The sequence below is a fragment of the Neodiprion virginianus genome, chromosome 3, assembly GCF_021901495.1.
Source record: "Neodiprion virginianus isolate iyNeoVirg1 chromosome 3, iyNeoVirg1.1, whole genome shotgun sequence".
Lineage (NCBI taxonomy): Eukaryota > Metazoa > Arthropoda > Insecta > Hymenoptera > Diprionidae > Neodiprion > Neodiprion virginianus.
Window position 1 is genome coordinate 21,253,152 of NC_060879.1, and position 21,491 is coordinate 21,274,642.

General features: G+C 41.3%; 1 long non-coding RNA gene across 1 annotated transcript in view; it reads left to right on the forward strand.

Annotated features, from left to right (window-relative positions):
* The window catches only part of LOC124300674 (uncharacterized), an 87,002-nt gene that overhangs the window by 50,303 nt on the left and 15,208 nt on the right, over window positions 1-21,491 (forward strand). Inside the window, exon 2 of the long non-coding RNA XR_006907280.1 lies at window positions 13,368-13,545. This is a non-coding gene — a long non-coding RNA (uncharacterized LOC124300674). The remainder of the gene's footprint in view (window positions 1-13,367; window positions 13,546-21,491) is intronic.

The window sequence follows — 21,491 nt, forward strand, 5'->3', positions numbered from 1 at the left end:
AAGCTTGCGCCATGATCGGAGATCGTTTGATTGTCAGACTGACCAACCATCTGAAATTTGAAATTTATATACATGAAAGTTCGCCCAACGACAGTCGCGTCGAACTGTTAAAATTTTTTAGATCAGATACATCGTGGCGCACTGTCGTGTATAAATTTCAAATTTCAGACGGTTGGTAGACCTGATCAGAAGCCGATCTTTGATTAAAGCGCATGTGCACTAAACTCTGGCAGACGACGGAATGTTTGTTCAGTAAATATTCACTCTGTATATACAATTCAATTGCAGGCATTCGTATTTCTTTACGACAACAGATTCATCGTTTGATGTTCATAACTGACAAAAGATAAAGGCAATCAAAATTGATCATGAAGCTCCTTCCAAGTGTGATATACGTGTTTTTACCGTTTTCTTTTCTCTTTGTTTTTTACAGAAAAATTGACGAAAATATACTTGGATACAAAATGATATGTGTGGAAAAAACTCTCGCAAAAATTACGTAAATAGAACTGAGAAAACAAAAACGAATCTTGACAAGCAAAGTCTGCTCAAGTATATATAACATACGTATGGCCGATCTTGCCAATTATACGTAACTGATTGGGTGCCGATATTTCGATTTGTCTGTAACGTTAATGTGTTAATGATGGTATTAGAAAATGTTAAAATGCCCTTAATTTCAAAAATCAAGGCTTAACGTGGTTTACGAGAAACACTTGAATTCATTTTTCCATGAAAATGTTGCCTTTATATTCTTACAGGAATTACTGCTTTTGAAAGAATATTTCAACGATCGTATATTTCGTTTAAAAAATTCTGATCTTTTTAATTATGACATACTATTTTCCGTGAAGAAAATCAGTTTTTATGGCTTCCACAGACAACAAAACTATTTTCGTGACTCAATAAAAAAGTTTGAAATTCTCCCTTAATGATCCCAGACTTTAAAAGTGGGATTACCATGCGACAGCGTCAAAAAAAAAAAAAAATGTTCTAATTCAGGGAAGGCTGATAAATTTTTTTGTTCTTCAACTATTATAGAAAACCTGTATACAAATAAACCTCATACTTCAAGAGATCACGCTTCATCGCATAAGACAACAGCTGTAATTAGTACCGAAGACCCGAATGCAAAAAAATGTCATATTAGAATTAATCCAAGTATTTGTAGCGAGCCATCAGGCCCGGAGGTTTTAAATTTTGAGTAAATTTAGATCTCGGTGCGTCTCGTACCATATCAAACGTGCAGCTAAATCCAAATTTTTGCACCCATACCGCTTTACCTCTAATTAGCGAAATCGCCATCTCGTCGGCCTGTGATTAGGAATCTGCGAACTACCGGAAAATAAACGGGAAGCAAGGAAAGCAGGATACGAAAATGTCTACAACTAAGAACAGCGATCCCGGAGGGAATGGGGGGGTGGGAGGAAGGTGACGGTGGTATTTACCATCACCAAGTCAAATATCGTACGTCGGCGTGCAGCGGCGAAGGCGAGGCGCGCCGCGGCAGCGAATTCTAATCTTAAATTCAAATTAAGAACGAGTCTACAAATTTAAACAATAAACGATCAGATTCTCTGCAACCCGATTCGAAATTCAAACACAGACGTAGAGACGCGCATTCACCATTTCTCGGTAGTAGCTTGAGATTCGCGGTTTCTGTGCAGCAGAACAATGGAAACGGCCGCAGCGATGGATATACTCACACCAGCGAATACGCATAACGCTACGTCTACGCGTGTAAACCGTTCGCAAACTTTCCGGGGTATAGGATAGGATAGGATAGGATAGGATGGGATAGGATGGGGTGTGATGGGATAGGCCGATCCGGCAAGCAAAGAAGCTGCCGGAGCTGATCTTTGCCGTCGAGCAAACAAAACCCACCATCGTACTTCGGTATAACCAATCCGCCGATCCTTCTTGCGAGAGCTCGTGTCAGGAGAGTTCTTTCTTTCTACGTCATTTTGTTTAATCTTCGTTTTTTCTGGCGTTGTCTGTTCCGTTTCTTTTCTATATATGCGGATCTCTGAACGGCGCGGAGTTGTACGTGGGTAGGTACTATAAAGTTATTATTTTTGGTCAATTTGACGTTTCATGTTCCTTGTAAATTTTGAATTTCGCACTTTTTTTTTGTATATAGTAAATTCTACGTGGTTTGAATGCAAATTATCAATATGCAATTTATACAATGTATACTTTGAGAGAGAGAGAAAAATTGATCCTCTGAAATGAGAAGATTGACGACATGTTTAATCGAGGACGATTCATGTGATGTGGAAATTGAAATGACACGAGGAAATAAATGATTCTTCGATGTTACGGTCAACGTTGAAATTTAATTTCTGCGAGATCATTCTGTAATTTTGAATCCCTCTATTCAAATCTTAACTTTAACAATCGTAAAACAGAATTATAATGTAAGGAAATTTAAAAAACCAAACCAAATTAGCAAGAAATGAGAAAAAAAATAAAATATATGAAGTGATAAAACATAGGTAACTTGTATTGGATTCATTTCTATCCAATATCGATTCACTTCCATCTTTAATTCTTACGTATCGTGGCATAAATTCGTCCTTGCTCGTTTCATGTAGGCAAGAAAAGGAAGAAAAAAAGGAAAGGAAACATCAGCTAGTCCCAATACCCTTGGGTACGATGTAAGAAAAAGATAAAAAGAAAAAGAGAAAGAAAGAGGAAAAGCAGACCTAAAATCGAATTCCCGAACGAACCCAACCGCCGTCAAGCTCTTTGTGAATTCGAAGCAAGACGTTTGAATATTGGGTGGCGGAGACTAGGGTGAGGCCTTAAAGCGCGTTGGGGGGACCTTTTGAAAAATTAAGAAGCTCCTAATTCCGGTCAACGTAACGTCGGCGAATAACCGCGACGCGACGTCAGAGCCCCCCCTTTAAGAATGAGAAACGGCTGCGTGTGGGGAGAAGAAGACGCGGAGGGTTGCAGCGGAAAAAAAGCTCGACTGCCGGTTTAGGTTGACAGAAGAAATGGAAAGAGATGAGGGGCTGAAGGAAAGAGAAGGGAAGAGAAGAAGCGATCGAACGGCGGATTGAATCTCGTTCTTGAATCCGATTTCGCCGAACAAACAAGCCGCATGGACCGATCCGCGGAGATCGGGTGGAAAGTTCCGAGTCGTGCGTGAATTAGCATGAAAGGCGAGTGGAATAAGCGCAATTCGAACAGACGGAAATCACGTGGAACTGGAAGGTGAAAATTAAATGAAAAGGGGTGGATAAACGAAAGAAATGGAAGGGCAATAAAAACGGCGTGAAAGAGATGAAAACAAGCTGAAATTGAACATAAAGAAAGAACAGAAAAAAAAACTGGCTCCAATATTAGATCTTACGTTCCTTCTTCTAAAAAAGACGCGTCACACCGAATCCCGAAATATCGCCGGCTTGAAACAGCTTTCCTGTTTTAAAATTTCCCTCATTTTCACACAAACTATGCGCGCTTATTGTTGGTCGGAAAAATTTAGATTTGCAGAATTTTTATTAAATTTTGGTACTGCAATTTTAAATGATATTACTGACAATTGATAACTTTCAGAACGATGTACACTACCGATACATTCAGATACGTACAAAACTTATGAGTGATGTGATATGAAAAATTAGCCAAGTTTTCAATGCTTTTTGCAAGAATTTTTGATGCAGAGGAAGTTAATAAAAGAGTTGTTGGATTACGCGATAGGTCAACGGAATGAATGTATACGAGTGTAGGCAGTGTTGAATTTTGTGGCAATAAAAATATCAATGATGTTGTTTTACAAAAATATTTGAAAACACTTTGAATCCGCTAAATTTTCCTCCATGTTAATTAGAATTGAGATTGTGTTCTGTGATTATACTGATCATTTTTGTACTTATAAAGGTTTATATAACGGCACAAGATTTTTATTCTAGAAGTTACTAATAATTTTTCACATTGTGAAATTTGAACAGTTGATGAAGCAGGAGAAACATTCTTTATGAATCGCATTATATTATATTGTGAAGATATATGTTCTTTGACATTGAAAAAGTGATAATTTTCAGTCAAATTTGCATTTACAATGATAATAAATAACTCTCGAAGCGAAACAAAAGGTAATATTGAATAGTACGTCTTTATGATGCGTTACGAAGCTACTTAGGTACTCAACGTGATAACATATTATTGTTAAAAATCAATCAGCCGGCGGAGAATTATAAGCAAAACGAAGTCTTGTCGAACGTCATATGTAAAAGCAAATGATGAAAAAGGAGATATAGAAACAAAATGAACGACAAGAAAAACTTAGGGTTCTAAATTAGGAACACAGTGCAAAAGTTGTAGAAAAAAAATTTATTATCGTATTTAATTTATGTCTGCAAAAATTTGGGCTTCCATACATAGAAATTATGTACGTTATAAATTATCATACGTTAATAATTTACAAATCACCTTTGATGAGGTCAAATAAAATATGAGAACAGCAGACAAATGAACTTTTTAACATCAAAAATAATTTACATAAATTGATTATAAATAAAATGAGTTTATTTCAAAATTGCGTCTTTGTATAATTTACTGTTTTAGAGTAAAAGTCGAAAATCAGAAATGAACTCACACTACTCCAGAACAATTTAAATATCTCGCACTCGATGTCCGATAAGCTAAAATTAACTTTAGCACGGGTCAGTGCGCCTGAAACTCTGCAGCCCGAGTCACACAGCGTGGCGAAGCTTGTAGCTATCGTAGATTCACGTGCAAGTAGACTGTATATGTATATCATGCCATACGAATGCAACTGCAAACTGGAATGAAAATAAGTAAAAGAAATTGAAAATTTCACATCTCTGAAATTGTACGCTTAAAAGGATGTCAAGAAAAAATTTATTACACCAGAACAGCCCAATGAATTTGGGAGAGCATGTTTTGTGAATTGAAATGTTTATATTCACTCGTACAGTGAGTTTATCTAAAATGAAATTGATCTCATCGAAGAAAACAAATTTTATTTAAATCAATCGTTTATCCGCTAATCGAAGACTATTGAGGTTTATATTTTCTTCGATTTGAGGTCGTTCGGCCAAAAATCGACACTCTTCGTCAATTTTATAATGAGATAATCCTTAAACATTGAATACTGATCAATTTATATTAAGTTTGCAAGCTACAAAAATTTCTTCAGAAATATCAAAAAGAAAAATTTACAAAATACTGAAATTATAATATATATATCTATCTGGACAAAATGAGCCATTTCAAAGTGAAATATAAAGAATTCTCCTGATTTTTTGAACCATTTTGTGGCGATTTAAAACGAAGTATAGATAAGTAAATTTATTTTATGATTCCAGTATGTTCTCTTTCCCCCATCTTTGACAAGATCCCTGTAACTTGAAAACATGATAATTCAACAATTACTTAATGTACGACCATCTCGTAATGAAATTCGGTTGAAATTATTCATTTTTGGCTAGCCAATATAGTTTTATCTAGTTTTGTAGGTGGGACTCTTGTGAAATTTTGATGATACCGAGCCTTTCGTGTTGAAAGGACTGAAAAAGTTGCAATCAAAAATTTCTTCCAACACGATTTATATTACGATCGTATGTATCCTAACAACAATTCGATCCCCTGCCATGAAAATATACGCGTAAAAAATTTTTGGTATTACCACGCGGGAAACTTTCTGCTAAAAATTTCGTTCACATTCATTTTCATCACATAAAATTGAATTGCTTTTATCAGGTTACACGTTGCCACAATCTAAATTCTGTTAAAAGGAACATTCGTTTACGTCTTTTTCATTCATCGCAAAAACCAAAAACTTAATATTATCAAAATTTCACCGGAGTCGCACCTTAAGGTTAGGCTAAGAAATGGAATGAATGAGACGCTCAATTGCCGTTTCTCCTTTCTGTCGGTTTTTTTCCTTCGTCTTTTCATTCGTTGTTCTTCGGCGTAGGCCCTGCAGTGTTCCGGTTTTCTGAAAATCGTGTTGAATCAAGGCGCGGGTTAACGGTTGCGACAGGGGCGAGGAGCTCGCGGTAGGCAGCACGAAGAAGGCAGAATCAGAGGATCCCGTAGCGAGGTGTAGGACGTGATCGAGATCTCGTAGCTAGACAAACAACTGCTGCACCGCTCGGAAATTTGTACATTTAAATTCAGCCAGCGTTTCCGGAGTCAACTTCTTAGCCACAGTCAGTCAGTCAGTTAGTTAGTTACCTATCCCGGCTCACGCTTGACTTTTGCCGCTTTCCCTCTCCACCGGCCATTCATAAAATTTTCTAACACGCGCGGACATTGTACTCATAATCTATTTGAATACATGACTTTTCAAAAGTCCCGCTCAAATCACCTCCACGGCAATTTCAAATGCACTTAATTTGCGTGGGAATTTCAATAAACGAAATTAACCTGAACTGATAAAAAAATAAAAGTTGATGAAGTCACCCTTTCTAGAAAACATGTTTATTCTATTTCGAGGAACGTAATTGCAACAACAATTCCCTATTTTCACCCGTAAATATCAGCGATTTTGGTTATTTTTTGGTATCTTATTTCTTTTTTTTTTTTTAATGTTTCTCACCACGCCGTTACTGCGGGTTGATTTGTAATTATTTCATGTACACGAACGTATGTTAGGCTTGTTTTGTACGGCGATGAAGAGAGATAAGAATTAGAAACGTACGATGAATTTTAATTTCATGGTAATGTTGTGAATGTTATTGTTATTTCGGAGTATAATCGGAGAAATTAGAGGCGTGTAAGGCTCGATACGAGTTATAGTTTTATGCTAGCGAATATGCACCGGCCATCGTATGCAGGATACCTGCGTTATATCGACTACACGATAAACTTGTCTCGCTAATCGCTGCACGCAGTGCTAATTACCGACTAGATATCGCACGCTAATTACACAGGCTCGCTTCGTCGTGGCGCCTGGATTCTTGTTCCTGCCTATAACAGCTGAGTTTCACTTGCAGCTAAAAGGTACATTAGAACCGCACCTTCTGTGTAACCTAATGTACGTACATCCATACATGTAGGTACACCAAGCATCGATATCTAGGTCGATCGTTACACTCCTTTGAAATAGTAAAACGCAATCGAGGTAGAGAGACAAGCGTGTAATTAAACCGTGAAATTACATCGAAAACAAAACGGTTATCCCCTGACTCTCATTTTGTGCAATTCGTTACTACATTTTTCTCGCTCTATAAACGACTTCGATAATGATTTTCTTTCATCAAGTTCTTACATTACTTAATTTCTTTTTTTCATAGATCGAATTCGTTTCACAGGTACAAGTGTTTGTAATCGTGAATATAAATACAGTAAATATGTAGTTGAAACCGATTTAACTTCAAATTTCTAACATATGCAAGTGAGCAAAAAATATTACAAGAATGACCGGGACGAACAGAGGTGAAAATTCGTAATAGCATACTTTGTCCAAAAGTGAAAATAATCAGTTTCTATAACTGATTATTACTTTTTATAATCATCATAATATCTATCTTCCGTTTTAACGATGAACATTTGTGCTCTGTGCAATTCTTCGTCCAATTATGACAATGAACATTCACAGGTCGTTGCGACAGAGCGCAAAGTATAAAATGTAATTATAATTGCAGCTAGATCTATGTATCCAAATATGTATTATTACTGTACGAAAAATAGATATAGTCAGTTAAAGTATTTTGAAAAAAATCTGGCAACCAAATTTGTCCATCACAATCACAATTGAATAATTGATTGACTATTTTGATCCTTATTTTATGATTTTTCATGGAAACGCAGCACGGAGTAGAATAATATGAACAAATTGTGTGAAAGTTTCCGTGAAAAGTATCGGTTTTTTTCACCTCGCACGTTGTACTCGAGTGTCCGAGAAGCTTCATGCACGGCGGTATCTGGTGGCGTAGCTTGCGGCGACCATAGAGATGGCCTAATGAATTTAAATATTTGAATTACAAGAGTTCCATTTCGTCCCATTCATGCGCACCACGGCAGGTCGAGTCCTCGAGTTCTCCATTTCTCCTCCCGCAGAGTCCTCCGGTTCTCGGGACGTGCCGCAATCTGTCGGTGTGATCTGAGAAGACAGAAGAAGAAGGAGAAGAGTCTTGGCCTCGAGAAAGACGCAGCTCGGAATATAGCCTCCCAGGTGCCACCCCCGAGAGAAGAGAGGTAAAACGAGAAAGAGAGAGAGAGAGAGAAAGATGGAGTGAACAGGAATTAAGGAAATAAAAACAAGAAAGCGGTTGCATCAGAGAAAGAGGGAAAGAACGAAAGGAGCACGTTCAGTGCCGGAACAATCCGTCATCTCGAGATTTCGTAAACCTGAATTTTACCGACGTTATACATTCGTCCGCCCTCTAAGCCGGTGTTGGTATAGCCGCATAACGTGTATAATAACTTTCGAGCGTTGTGTAGCACCACCAGCAGCAGCCCACTTGAGGCAAATTGTCCAGTGCTTCGGAGGCCGACGGAAATTAAGATTAAATGACGGATAAACGAGAGCGTCGTCGTTAAGAAGAAACGTTATATCTTACACGCGTGTATCATACCTGAGTCGGTACAGCCGCGATGGGCAGCAACGCACGTGGGACTCGTGGTTATGATATTCTGGGTGTCTCGTCGTTACAGGAACCATGGAATCACGCGGTATCCGCATGCGGAAAAGAGCTCGAAAATCACTTCCAATTTTGGTCCAGATGCATAAAAATTCAGTACAGCAACTTTCTAAAACTTTTCTGAGGAGGCACTTGAAATATGCTGGCCTCACATTGAAGTGAGACCACACCATTACTTATTTAATTTTTCGGATACAGCTTATCGCGGTAACATTTTCACAAAAAAAACTCACCCTCATGGTTTGGGAATCGTGCAATTAGCGCGCAATGTTAACACTCCCATGACCATCGGTTCACATTAGCGGGTGCAACGGGCAAAACCGTTTCGAATAAAATTCATATCGGTGGGTAGATGACGGATAATGACGTACCACGAAACTCCTGGTTCTGTTCCTCTGAGTGTATCGTCATTATAGAAACCGTAAAACCACGGAAATGTCTGCGTCGAATCACACAGTATCTGCTAGAAGGGAACTGAAGAATCTCTTGCGATTGAAGTGCACTTCATCAATATTCAGTACTGGTCTTCTGACAATTTTTTTAATCCATCATTCGAATGGTCTGGCTTCACGTTGAAACGAGACCACACACCTTCTCGTACGGTTATTTCAACCAAAACGTGACTCACGTAGTTGCAGGGAATCGTACAATCAGCGCAGAACCTAAACATTCGCGTAATCATCGGCTCACATTAGGGACAACGGGGTACTTTGTGTAGTTAAAACCGTTTCGAATAAGATAATGGTTGCAGGCACGTATTTGAGGCGATAAACATGTCGGCGACCAGAGGAAGTAGTCACTTTTCCCGGTATGCGCGGGACGCATACCTCAGACTTTGTGTAACGTACATGCCTTGTACCTGCACCTCATTATACCCTGGATACAGGCATGTGTGTGCCTTACGTGTAGAATGTTTATCCGAATAACAGGTGCTAAGTTTATGGGCTTAATTGTTGACATGGATAGAATGGGCCGGTTCCTGATCACCACTGTCGCCACTGCTGTGTCCCCAAATATACCGGAAGAAGGAATTTTGTTAACCCGTAGGAACGCGGCGGCGTGGCAGGTGGTCGGAAACGAAAAGGCATCGTCAGGGTTACACCCGGACGATACCGAAGCGCACTCGCAATATATCTCATGGCTTGTGTTGCCGGTATCTTATGGGTAATTAATTCACTGCCCCAGCGAATGTCAGGGCTTGGAGTCGGTGCATAAAGTACCCAACCACTTGAAATTCCCGCACCTTATGATAGCTCCATTCGTTTTCAGTGTGCGCGTTAAATGCGTGTTCCTCGTGCAACTCAAAGTATGCAGGCACTCTCACGCTTATCAATTAAACGAGTGAAACTTCAGCGGAATACAGTCATGATTCTTAGGTTCCATATCAAGCGACTATACTGTAATCATCCGAAATTAAATAGATCGCGTTGAGCTATAAACAAACAATTGTTATCGCCCACGTTCAAGGGAGATGAGCTTCTTTTGGAAAATACGCTGACGGTAAAATATAGCGTCTAGATTCTTAATCTTGTTTTGTAGTTTGAGTGCCCCGTCTCGACCTTGTGTTAAGGTTGAGGCCAATTGTCACCAATACTTTTCTTTCAGTCCATGATTGAGCAACGTTCAATGCTGGTGAAACAACGAACTGATTTTCATTCGTTACCGAGCAGCCACATTGTGGTTTTACATATTTCACATTGTTTGTCATTCAGACTCTCGTTGTTACCTGTGCGAATGTTTTGCAACAGAATAGAGCAGTTTACGTAACGAGACATTCGATTGGTAGATGAAACTGTTGTAGAAGATCGGACAGCCTGGCTCACAGAGATCGGCTATTACAGCCAGCACCTCGTGCAATGTATCGACGTGTGTGCCGGGCTGCAAACGGTCCCTTTTCCTTTCCCTTCCTTCCCTTGCCATCCAGTCGTCGCGTCGCGCGGTTTGAAATGAAATAGCGTTAGATCGAATCAGGCTGATTTGAATTAGAACAATGGCCGTCGAGTGGCTGGTGCCCCGCAGCTCGTGTTGGTGGCGTTGGTGTCTCTCGTGGCCAGTATGTATAACATATCTCCAACGGTGTCTGGAGTCATGGTTGTGCGTCGATCGGATCGGGCCGACTGGAGGCTGCGGCCGGAGGAACGGCGAGGAGCAGTCGGTCCTTCGAGTTCGGAGATTAATGACCCGAAAATTCAAAAATCGAACGCGGTGGGGAGCCCCACACCTTTTTATCCCTTTTTCACCCGAGTAGGTACCGACCCGTCGAGCGCCTAGCTCGAGCCGAGAAAATCCACTCGAACACTGACGACGACCATTCCCTATGCTAACAACGCCAGCCCTATTATACGCGCACGCAGGACGCTGATCGATAGGCTTTTGTTTCAACTATAAATTCACCCTCGAATCATCATCAGCCATACCGGCTAGGTACTCCAACTACGGACAGGGCGAGAGAGTGATCTCTGACGCTGGTATTATCTATACTCGTTGTCACCCCTTCCAGTCACACGCGGGGCAACTTGATCTGAGAAGCGAGAGTTACTCCGGAGATCTAGAATTACGACGAGCGTTAGCTGCAACGATGCATGCCTTCGAAGCATGATGATGACGGGTCAGAAAAGATTTGGATATCTTGGAAATGTCAGGTTTCAGCATCGTTTATAGACTATTGTGCATACGAATTGCTTCGCAGTTACGTGAATCCCCAAACTTTTGGAATTCGAAAACCCAAACGTACCAAATCCTTGGTGCAATCGCTTTTTACTCCTTAAAGCACACTAAACGTCACTAGTGGAAATAGCCAGGGAATTGATAAAAAGCACGTCATCTTGGGTACTTTTCCGTTTGAGAAGTTCAAAACGATTCGATACACTTCAATACATCAAGCTAACCAACCAAAGTACCGTATCTTGTGAATGGCATTGTTCCAGCTTCAACGTTGCACTGCAGAAAATGTATCGTTATGGCTTGTCTGGTACGAATTAGTACATATAGAACCATTTTTATAGAACCATACTCACTCTACCGTCGTAGAAATGGATACTTTGTGTACAGAAAAGACGCATGAAAAAAAGCTTAAAGCATGCTCGATTTGTACACTTATATGTTTGTATAACGCGAACATATTTTACGCGTTTTTTCATGCATACTTTCCGTACGCGAAGTACCCGTTTTTACGATGGTAGAGTGAGTATGGGAATGCGCATGCGCGGTCTATTCAAAAAGGCGAACTCGGTCTTTTCAGGCCTTTAACTCCCAAGACTTAAAATTGGTATTTTCTGTACTGCGCGCATGCGCTGTTGCAAACAAATCTGACATTACTCGACTCCAACACCAATTTCATGCTTCGTGACAAAACGCGTTACATAAAAAATCGTGTGCAGCAAGGAGGCAACGTTCTTCTCGCCTCGCGTACTTGCAATATTCGTCTTCGGTTCACCTACGACTCATATTCCGAACTCACGCTCGTCAGGACGACGAGACCGAGTCCGCCACCTCGTTACAAAATACACCATTTCCCGATAAACGAATCCGATCAATGAGAAAATCATGTGTGAAAGGTGGACCGTCGTTCCAGCGAAAAACCCTAGCAGCCGAGTGGGATCGAAAGCGAAAGTTCGCGGCAGTCCGGCAGGTTGTTCATACGGGGCGTAACGCGGGGCAGAGTGTCGAAGGTACTGTGTGAGGTGCGAGTTGAACGGAGCGTACATAACATGTGCGAAGCGGAAGTAGCGAGTTTGTAACGCTTAATGAGTTGACAGAGTTGATAATTGATAACACTTCGGTACCCCTTGTTTCGGAATTATAGAGATCCGGGCCGAGATAGCCGGCCTGGCCTACGAGCATAAACTCCCAAAGGCCGACGGGAAGCGGCGCGCGCGCGCCTCCAACCCACCGACGACGAGTAGAGTCGGCTGCGTGACGCGCGGCTCACAATCAGATACCATCACTCTTTGTTTCCGTTTCACCCTCGCCGATCCTCCTCCCCCTTCTGCCCCCTTTCTGCCCCCACCGGCACAACCCGACCCGGCCCGGCGGCCAGCTTGCGCACCGGCCTATTCCTCGGTTATGCTAATGTCCCGCCGATTCTTGTTCCTTTAATCGCTCTCCGGGCCCTGTGCTCAAGCGTCTGGAACGCTAATTTCAATTTATTCCTTATTGCGCGACTCGCACCGGGACCCGTCCCCAACGAACACCTCAAATATTCACGGAGCCAGGCGACACGGGTCAAGCACACATTGTAAAAGCTTCTCCATTACGGATTCCCAATTGCTTGAACTTCTTGGGTCGTTTTATTGGCCTGAAATATGGAGGGCGTAATATGTGGATTCCGTTTGGTAGACATCGTTCAATTTAGGTTGCAATTGATTATGTTGGAAGTTTGATGAGCGATTGAGGAAGTTTCAATGATACGATCTCATTTATTGAAAGCAGAACGGATACATCATTTCAGAATAATAGTCAAGTAGCTACGAATTTCTGACGATCTGATCTGGTATAAATTGAGCAATGGGAAATTCATTGAATCAAACCACACGTCAAAAGGCGCACATTTTTAACCAAGGAAATAACCGTAAGACTTTCAAAAAAATTCATTATCAAGCGACCAGATAGTTTCCTTGCAAGTGTATACTGTGAAAAATTACTAATGAAGAACAATTTTTGCGCTCAATCCCGAAATTTAACATCAAGTTGACATCAAATTATAGTCTATAGACATACACAAGGTATTTCTTTTTTTTTTTGTTTCAGAGATTAGACCGTCAAATCACCGAGCATGTTTGGTTTGACCGTTCACATCGGATTAGGCCAGACGTCGTGATAATCATAAGCCAACTTAGAGTGTCAATTGGCTATCGAAATCAACAACTTCCTGGTAGCTGGAAAGCACCGTGGCAAGTGATGAAAAAACCAAGTATCCAGACGCACGGTATGTATTACATTCCACTCAATACTCTAGTTTTCTGTCCTTGAAGCAGGTACACTTTGATTATCGATCCGATAAAAGTGTTCGAAAATCGCTGCGTAAATTCCGCGGTCGAATAATGTCGCGGAGAGGAGCGGATAGCACAGGCAGGCAGGCGGATAGCGTGCATAATTAGAGCCGGCTGAATGTGAGTTAGGCAAATTATACAACGCAAGCCGGCGTATAATTCCCCGTTCCAGATAGCGAAGAGATCGCGTATTTCTTGAGCGAGTGACAGGCGACAGTTCGTCTTCGTCGAGATGGTCGTCACTGCGGACTCGCTAAGACTCCTCCTCCTAGTGTATAAGAGGGCTACTCCGAGGAGACGAGACGAGTGGAGATATAAGACACAGGCTAAGTATCTCGAGAAGCACGGTCCGGTCGCTCGCTCGCTCGCTGGGAATATTAAAATCGTCTGGAAACAGAAATGAATATTTGAAACTCGATATTCTTATCCCCGCTTCCCCCCGCATACGCGACACAATCTTCTTCTCAGCTCGGCTCCCGTCCTCGACGATGGTCCTCACGCTTTTTACGTCTCCGTTTTATCTCGCGCTCTTGACAAAAAATCCTTCTTCGTTCCGTTTCTGCAGCGTGTTGTCTCGACGCAGTCACGGCTTGGAATCGAGCGAGAATATTCCCATTCAATGATTACCATAAAATTATTTTCGCTCCTTCTCTTGCTTATTCTTATTCTTCTTCTTCGTTATCGTCGTTCGCTGTCTTTGTCACCTCCGCATTCATCTGATCTAGATAACGATGGTATAAGTACGGACTTGGACAATTCTCGAAGAAAAAGTATGTTTGCGGTATGGAAATTGTATCCTCGGCCCCATCACGGTCAAGCTTAGGCTTCGCACACTACAATCAAACTCAAAATGTGTTTCACTGTGTCTGGCCCAAGGGCGTGAATTGAGTGAATTTATTCATCGTTCGCTCGTAACTATACGGCGATATCTGTCGTCGTTCAGAAATGCGCAACATTATAACAACGTGGTTCGTTCGCAGACTGCGGGCATTATACCTACACCCCGTGCTTATCTGGCAGGGTCCGGAAAAAGATCGGCTCACATTCCTCGGCTGTTTACCCATCCAGACGTTCGCCGATGCACGACGAGGTCTTAAAAGCCCTCTTTATACCGATATAATCCGCGCGTCCTGATGCACTTACATTATATTATTCATACCGACGATGTTGGAAGGTGCAGAGCATGTGTATCCAATCCCGCGGCAAGTAGCTTGCGCAGTCGAGTTTTTAGCTCAATTTTTTTTTTTTTTTCCTCAATACTTCTCTGCTGGTTTCACGCTTTACGATCATCCGTGCAGATATCGATTGTGAATCAGATCATTACCACATTACTATAACGAGCATCATGGGAAAAGATGTATTTATAAAACTTCAGACTTCAGGGCACAGGCTGTGGACTGTGAAATACGGATTTTTAAACTCACAATATAGACTTAAAATTTTGGAAAATTCTTCATGATTTTATTAGGAAATTAAGACTATCCTGAACTTTGGATATCCACTTGTGCGGTACTGTCGATTTTCGATACCACAGTTCAAAATGTGGAACATTAGGACTTTGGAATTTGGATCGTGAATTTTGTGTTACTACTGTAAACACTATTTTTTTTTTTTCCTACAGAGTTCAGAGTTCAATCCTTGAACTTTTGTATCTTGTTAAATTTGAAACTTCACTGAGGAACCTAGGCTATCTTGAAACTTGAAATTTCTCATACTTGATTCCAATCCACCACTCTGCACTTGGTATTTACCACTTCGGTATTTCGGATCTGGATTTTCAACCTTTGGCTCTGGGATCCGCAGAAATATCTGCGGGCTGAGATATTTCAAGTTGGAGCAGCCAGGACGAAGGTTTGAGTTTATCCTGAATCCTGGAGACGGTCTATCTTCATTTCCGTCCTCGCCTTCTCCGGCTTACTCGCGAGAGCATCTCGTCTCATAATCGCGTATAGAGAGATTACATCTTCGTGCTAACCGCGAGCTGCTCGCGTTGCCGCTTCTGCTTCTGCTTCAGCTTCTGCTTCTGTTTCTTGATGCTTACCTATAATATTTGTGCTTATACTACACGGTCCCGCGTTCTCGTATTACCACTGCGGGAGACTTTTATGTGCACAATAAGATACGAACACAAATGTGCACACGATTCGTTTTTATACCGTGCAGTATCAAATTTTGACCTCACTACTGCACCACCGGATCAACGCCTTGTGGAGACATGTGTTTCCATTTTTTCCCCCAAGGATGGCTGAAGCCGTATTCAAAAAAAAAAAAAAATCTCGCGAACTTTACAAAGCAGAAATCAATGAGAGAGCTAAAATACTATGTTTGGAAACTAATTGTCAGTAAAATGCTAGCACATTAAATGATCTGTTTGTGCTCCAAATAGTTTGTTTATATTTTCAAAAAGGGCATACGACAACTCTAAAGGTTCTGAAGATGATGGCAAATTTGAAATACTCGTGAATCAAGCGTAGTACACCGAAAGTCTAAGAAGTTATTCAATATCTACGAAACTTGGTATCCGACCGTATCCTCCTGCGACTATCGAATTTAAACATAATCATACAAGAATTTGTTCGGATGTTTGAAACATCAGACTGAAATGAAATTTTCGCCGGGCTGAACTAGATCCTTACAGACTGGGAAATGACCTCTGATACCAACTCGTACGAGTCACAATAAAGTTCGCTTTCTACAATCGCGATACTTGATAATTTTACGCAGGAACGTTAGTAGATTTGAGAGGTTGGATTATATACTTCAAGACAATCGAGCCATTACGCGTGAATGAAATGTTAAAAAAAAGACAATATACCAGTTGAAGAAATCTCCAGCAATGTTATTCACAGCAAGAAACAAGATTCGTTTCGATTGCATAATCGTTCATTCACGTTCACTATAATTGACACAACGGACATTAGTGAAGATTTTTCGCTCTATTTGTAACTTCAATTTCGTACCCATTGATCCTTGTAAAAAAATTTCTCCCTTGCAAAAAGAAAAAAAAAAAAAAGAAGAAATCGTATTTACAGACTCACTTCCGTGACTATTACGAATTCTGCAAAAAAGGGTTGTAGGTAGGCGCCCCTCGGGCCTCGTAATTTGCGCATCGTCGACTAGATTCCGCTAGACGGTGAACGAGGAAGGCCGCTTATCGCACGTCGGGATCACCTTGGCGAACGGGTCGCGCGACCGTTTTCTACGAACCACCTCTTCACCTCAAGTATTACAATGGCACACCGCGCACTTCCGAAGGCCTATGCATCGGTCGTCGAATACGTGACATCACAGCTACGTTCTGATAGTCGATTTAAATTTTCGAATATCTGAAACGGCGAGGCCTCGACGGTCCTCTCCTTCCTTTCCGCTTCACGGGTTCCCCGCCTATCTGTGTAAGATTTTTGTCAAATCAGACATTACGCGTTACATGCCTTACGGTGCGTGCTTGTGACACGTAAAAATTTATGCAACCTAGGTTATATACGGAATACACGCTAGTATAATATGTGTATCGGAAGAGCAGCGAAGCTGACCGTCCGTCGCACGAACGCTTTGTCTCCGTTCTCTCTCCCTCCCCCCCCCCCCCTCTCTTTCTCTCTCTCTCTCTCTCTCTCTGTGCTTCACTCTTTTGTTTTTTCTTGTTTATTATTCCCAGTATAAAGACACACACACACACACACACATACGTTGCGCAGACCCGCTGGACGAGGAATGATTTTGAAATATTTGTCGCCGGGCATAAATTTCGAGGCGGCGGCGGTGGAGACGCGCATACTTAAATATGGACCGAACGCTAGCTGCAGCAGCGGCAGCAACAGCAGGAGCAACAGCTCTTCGGTTTCTCGCTCGTACCTTCTGGCTTATTTACCTTTATTTTTTTATCCACCATTTTTTTTGCCCCCATCTCTTTTGATTCCTTCTTATTTTCGGGTCTCGACCTCCATTGTCTCACCAACGCTAATAAACTATACGCCGGCCGCTGAAGCCCACCCCGCGACCCGCATTACCATTGTTATTATCATCTCTGACAATGAGATATACTCGTGTGCCAACTGCGAGGAGATTCTTTTCCGATACACCTTAAATTTCGTTATGGAATTCGATATTCCGTCGGTCCGATTATGGCATTGTATACGATTTTACGTTGTACCAAGGCATGGCGATTTTTTCAGGAAAAGCAGTGCTCAAATAGTCGATTTAGTGATTCGGGAATGTTTGATAAACTTTTATTGTCAACTGACTGATAACTGATGGCTGCTACGTGTCACTGTAACCGCATAATTTTCATTCGCCATTTGACTCACGAGAGTTTGACATTCGAGGAAGTTGGCTGCTCTGCCTTGCAGAAGAAAACATTACCGTGGCACGATCTTTCTGCCAAATTGAATTCAATTATTTTTCGTACGAGCAGTCGGTCACTCCGTCCGTTAAGACTGACCGTTTTTTCTCGGTGTGTAATTTATAATGTCCGATCTCGGAAAAAATTGGTTAATTGCCATAATTTATCGAGGAAACGTCAATGCTCTAGCAATTCTGTAAACAAATAAAGCTGCATACAAATGATGCAACGATTTCCTACAGTATAGCCGACTGAATTCCGGGATCCTGAAATCACTTACAGGTATAAAATATGTAGGATACGTCTGGATTTGAAATTTCCCTATCCAATGAGATGACCTCCGAATTACTTGTCACCTTAGACGAATATTTTTTATTCATTCTTGCGAGGTGACTCAACTACTATAAAACAGCTGATAGACGATACCGCAGTCGGAATCAAACTCATTTCTTATGCATACTGTACACAGCATTGAAAATGTTCCAGTATGTATTTAAGAGTATTAACTGTAGTACACGGTATATGTACATATGGAAGGTTTAAAGTCCGTATAAAAATTTTTACAGGTTTTATTTGAAATGAGTAAAATTTACACAAACTTTTTGCCGAGAGTCAAGTAAGTAATTACCGTAAGCTCTCTTCTTATTTAACAAAAAGTGCAGTCTGCAATAATCCCGAATCACGAATCATGCGCCTTTACTCAATATTCATTCAGGTGCGAGGTTCGATGGCGGTGAAGATTGAATTTGCCTTATTTTGATCCAGGTACAATAACCAGTCGTTTTTCAGGCTTCTCCTACAGCGCCGAGATGAAAGGTGCACGTAATCATCGGTCAACGGTTGCGTCTATAGTATGTAACATGTATGTTGTGAGATTCGCCAAGTGCAAAATGGACCCGTGTCCAATTGCAAAAATTATATACCCATAAATGTAGCCGGTCGTACAATACGCGCGTATTCATTCGAAACGGGGTCATCGTCACAGGGATGATCCTCCCGACTACATGTGCTTACATATGTCATACCTACCTTTTACATGTATTATCAACAATTCACACTGAAAAAAATTGCATTTGTTATAATAACTAGAAAAATTCGGTAAAACAGGTATCGTTAAAGAAAACTGTTTGAATATTGGTGGATTTACGAAAAAATAATCTACGCGGTTTCTTACATTAGTAAAAAATTTTCTCGCTGCAGTAAATTGAGGTAACTGTATAAAGAAATATTACGTATTTTTAAAACAAAAGGAAACGAAAATTTTAAGTAATTTTATGCAAAATTCGTGTCATTCTAAGTTATGTCCATTTTAGTCAAAGAAATGGAATCATTGGATGGAAAAAAATGTTTGAACCGTGTCAATTTGTGAAAAAATGATGCCAGCTTTCATTCCTACACGCTTGAACTGATACTCGACAATGTTGAACCGCATGACTCAAAGCTACTGCATATATTCAATTCAAGTCGTAATCCGGTCGAGATCTTTGTCGAAGGAGACCGCGAACGAATGTGAATAACACTGTGTTATAATGGGGATAACGAGAGAAGGAGGGAGAGAGGGAGGAAGATAGGGGACTCGTTACAGAGAGCCTGTCAACTAGACTTAAATTCGCCTAATCACCCTGGCAAATGTGACAATATTCGACGCCCCATTCACCCTTTATCAGCTCGCATACGTGATTCGCGATTTATTTCGAAACAAATGACTAACGACGCGCCGCTGCGTTTCGACAAAAAGATAAAGAGAGAGAGAGAGAGAGTGAGAGAGTTGCAAGGGCTGATTGGTTGAATTAAGCAGACACGCTGCAGTGATAAACCGACTCGGAGACAATTATCGGTGGGATATGAATGAGCCCAAATTGGGTCGATGCTCCTCAGGCGTGCTTTGCCTCGATTCGTGACCCCGACAGAATTTCGCCATCCTTCTTGCCTGTAGGATCTCGCAACCCCTTCGACACGCATATTCGAGGGGCGTTGAATTATTCTGGACCCACTGCGCGGTGAAAATTCAACTATCAAAATAATCTCGCTTTGTTTTATTTCGTCGATCTTTTAATGTCTTCTTCCATTGTAGGAAAATAAATTATAGCCGTATTAACAGAAATCCATTCCAGCTACTAATTTTCACGAGGCTGACGAGAATTGTATCAATTTTCGTAAATAATCATCCTTCGAAAATTTGACAACTGTAACGAAACTGAAAAGTTACTGGTAGGTACCACATTTTTTTCCAGTACCGATAATTTTTAAACCGTTATTGCAACGATGCCGATATTCAACTAGAATTTCGTAGTAACTGTAGCAAATGAAAATTTTTACAGTTTGTGGACGACGAATGATTCGAAATATAACTTTGCAGAGATAAAGTTGCTAATTTCTTTTTTCCTAACCCCTTAATTTTCTTGGTGAATATTCACAGGCCTCGATATCTTGCTCTTCACGCTCTAATACCGGATCTGAAAATTCTCTTCCCCTGCGGGCATTTGTACCCTTAACGGCGGTTCGCTTCGCCCCAGTTCCCCGGGTGGGTATACATTAGTAACTTTAATTGACGTGGAAATCGCGATGCTCTGAGCGATATGATCCCGAGCTGCTTGCACCGCATGCCGAGGGGCTGGATTATACCGGACGCAAGGGGTTAGCCTGTTTATACTTACACTTGTACTTGCACTATTATACTTTTACACGGTAGTGAATTCCCTCCGTCCCAGCCAATTCTCGTTCCACAAGCAAAGCGCGTTATTCTCATCGCGATTCAGCCGACTCTCGTGCTCGGTGAAAGGGGTAATCAGCCTAACGAGCGAATCTAGAACATGTACATATCTTGCGCTCGGTATCTGGGAATCATCTTGATCCCTTGAGTCGTGACGCGGGGTTGGAGTAATTTTCAACAGTTCGTTGAACAATTATACTATGTGACAGCAATACTCATCGCGCATAAAAAAATCCTCGAGAATTTAGCTGCGAGTGAGAAGAGCTTGTTGATTAGTGACACTCGAAATATGACAGCGAATGGTTTAAAAGTGACGAATATTTATGTGAAATTTCTTTCGACGTTGTTCGATTGAAATTTGATTTTCCGGTCGTAGAAAAAACTTTGGATTTTAAGAGAAATGAGAACATTCATACCGTTCCTGATTCGTGATGGTTGGTTTTTTCCCGTGCCTCCCGCATTCTGATTTCTATCTTCATTTTCTTATTTCCTTCTCTGTCCTTGGGTCAATATTAACATTGAATTCATCCGTCAGCGAAGAGCAGAGTCGAGAAGTAGATAACAAATCCACATTCCGTAAACGTTGAGCATCCAGAGAGGTAGGCATCTCTTTTTCCGCGCTCATTTTACGTACACACCCAGCGAGCAGCTCGAATGGAAAGAAAAGGAGCGTCGTTTTTAGACAAAAGAGGTGAACGTGAGGTACGAGGGTGAGCAGCCCGGGTCTCCGCGGGTCGTCCTGGTTGGTTTGGGGGCTTTAAGGGTGGCGCGAGGGGAGGATGACGAGTCTCGGGTTGACGTTTCATTCCGGGCTACTCCCGCGCCATGCA